This window comes from Palaemon carinicauda, chromosome 13 (genome assembly GCF_036898095.1).
Source record: "Palaemon carinicauda isolate YSFRI2023 chromosome 13, ASM3689809v2, whole genome shotgun sequence".
Taxonomy (NCBI): domain Eukaryota; kingdom Metazoa; phylum Arthropoda; class Malacostraca; order Decapoda; family Palaemonidae; genus Palaemon; species Palaemon carinicauda.
The window spans coordinates 98,579,860-98,583,015 of NC_090737.1; positions in this window are offsets into that span (position 1 = coordinate 98,579,860).

Sequence of the window (3,156 nt, forward strand, 5' to 3'; positions counted from 1 at the left end):
TAAAGGAAGGATGATACAAGGCCAAGGGTTCCAACTTGAAAAAATAGTCAAGTGAGGAAAAGCAATAAGGAAATGAATAAACTACAAGAGACGTAATGAAAAATTGAAATAAAATAGTTGAAGAACAATAACAACATGAAACATCTTTCATATATAAACTATAAAAAGAGACTTAACTTGACAATGTGGCAACAGCAATTATATAATTATATAAGAAATTTCTTAAGCATATTCTGAGGTGATCCATAACTTGGTTCCCAGGCATAGAGCAAAAAACAAACAAGTGAAATATGTTAATTTTTTTTCTGTGATACAACTTTGTCTAAAAAGATAATAAACAAAATCTCCTACTGGCTATTTCGCCAATCCCTTCCAATTTATTCAAAATGATTAATTGGATGATGGGCTTCCCGTTATTAACAATATTGACATCGTTTACTAATGAATATCCAAAACAAAGGAATTTTTTTTGGACGTTTAATCCACCTGACATTTATTTTTCAAAGTTATTTTTCCTTCTCGTATAAGCATCATTATTCTATTTATATGCCTTAGACTGTAAAGACAATCGCACGAAATATTCTATGTTGTATCTTTATGACTTTGCTGCATTTTATAGCTCTGACTTTTCTACTACAGAGAGGAAATTAAGGAAAATACAAAAGGTAGCCTAAGTAACATTCTCTCTCTCTCTCTCTCTCTCTCTCTCTCTCTCTCTCTCTCTCTCTCTCTCTCTCTCTCTCTCTCTCTCTGAAATGTGCCTTGGAGGATTACGTAATAAATGCTGACTGGGCTATATTTCTCTAGATTAGATTCTATATAATTTCCAAGGGTCATCTATCAGAAAACGTATAGTATATTGAAACAGCACTTTACTCGTATACAAATACTTTGGAACTCTCTTATGTAATTGTTACGCTGGGGAAATTCTATGAGAGAGAGAGAGAGAGAGAGAGAGAGAGAGAGAGAGAGAGAGAGAGAGAGAGAGAGAGAGAGAGAGAAGCTCTTGAACTTTTGAAAGTTAAATGGAAGAGAAGCCTTTGCACACACTCAGAGAGAGAGAGAGAGAGAGAGAGAGAGAGAGAGAGAGAGAGAGATGGCAGGCAGCCAATTCTTTAAGTAATTTATAGTAGGGAGGGGGAGGAGTCCGCTCAACGGGAGAAGAGGGTTAATAAATAGAATTTATATGGAATAGAAAACCTAAAGGACAAGATCTAAATCTTCCCCGTCAGGAAAGATTAGGTGTCGTGGAACCTTATGGATCCTTTCGGGTTATTTATTATCATCTTTCCTTCCCATCTTTACAAAGGGCAGCTCTGGAACACCATTCGTCATGAAAAACAGTTGTAAAATACAAACTTGATTAAATTAAAAAAGCTTCATCAGTTTAGCGTAAGTTCGACAGGTCGTCATTAGACACAAAAGCTAAGTAACGTCCCTGACTGGTGAACGCAAGACTTGGGTTCGAGTCCCGCTTAAATATCGTTAGTTTCTTTGATCGCTGCAACCTCACCATCCTTGTGAGCTAAACATGGGGGTGTTGACGGAGCCTATAGGTCAATCTGCTGAATCATCAGCAGCTATTACCTGGCCATCCTTGGTCTTAGCTTGGCTGTAGAGGGGGTTTGGGCGCTGATCATATGTATATATGGTCAGTCTCTATGGTATTGTCCTGCTCGATAGGGCAATGTCACTGTCCCTTGCCTCTGTCATTCACGAGCGGCCTTTAAAGCCTTAAGACTCTGAATAATTTAGGATACATATTGAACATTTGGATTTTTTCCCATTAGTAAATCAGCTACAATTTTGGTTTTTTTATCTTTGTTGAAAGCTTAAGCTCAGATGCAAGTTGGTAGGCTACAGATGATTTCAAGATGTCGACTAATTCTTTGACTCATTTACCTAGATTGACTGGAAAGGATATTAATTTCCATTTGCAGATTGCTTTTGATTACCTTATATAAGAGCTTTTATAGCATGGTTCATAACTTAAAGCTCATTTGGTGCTATCTTCTTGTTATTTCAGTTGCATCTGTTTCGTGGTGCTCTCTTCATACGCGAATCCTTTCACAGTTAAAACGCCAATTATTTTCTAAAGCTCTGTATTTTCTAACTTTCACTGTTTTGTCGGAGGTCAAACTGGACAAAACAAAGAGGAAATTTCACGTTGAAATTCATGAACACAAAGTAAGAATTCTGCAGAAACTATCAACTTTTGGTATTTGAGAAATTTTCTATCGGGAAACGGTTTTAAGTATATCACTGTACGTCAAACAGCAAAAAATGCACTAATTGTAATGTATATTGTATAAAACTCAAGTCCTAATACACATTCCTGACGTTTGTCAACTTGAGGAAATCTTGTAATATCAGTCTTTTATTTTTTCAGTAAACGTCCAGAGGCTTTTGTAACAATGTATTCTTATTCCAGCGAATGATTGAAGTTCATACATGGAATATATTCGGGATAAGGGGGGGGGGGTCAGTTGCTCTCATAGAAGCTGCGGCGGATGCCCCTTACTGGTACAATGTGGAAGGTGTCCCTCTGGCTATTTAATGATAAGTGGGCTAGGTTAAGTTAGGTCAATAATGGACACTGATCCCCCGATTCATATTTGTTCCAAGAACTTGTTAGTGTTTTTAATGGAAAAATCAGTATTTTTTGACAGGGAATTGCTATCCATCCATTCAAAGGGTACCAAGATAGTGTTGAGAAAAGCCATTTTCGTAGAAGAACTTGTTTTTAGTGTATCACAATATTTCTATGTAAAGCTAATATTCTACATTTTAAAAGGTATTCACTTCAGTTGGATAATATGACTGGCATTGATCCTGGAATGTAAGTGAATGCCATTTCTTTAAAGTATGGTTGGCTTTAAGTTATCAGAAGATTTTATTGGTCAAATTATGTGGGAAAGGGTAACATTTCCCGCTTTAGGGGTTTCATATATAGCTTTCTTTTCCATAATTATTCAACGGTGATAATATTACCAAATCACTACGACCTTTACCGCGGTCGTGATATTTTTTGTTATGCAAGTCATTTGCGTTAATCGTGTTCCTATTCCGTAAGCTTCCTTGTGTTTTTTTTTCTTTCTGTGGGCTGAGAGAGAGAGAGAGAGAGAGAGAGAGAGAGAGAGAGAGAGAGAGAGAGAG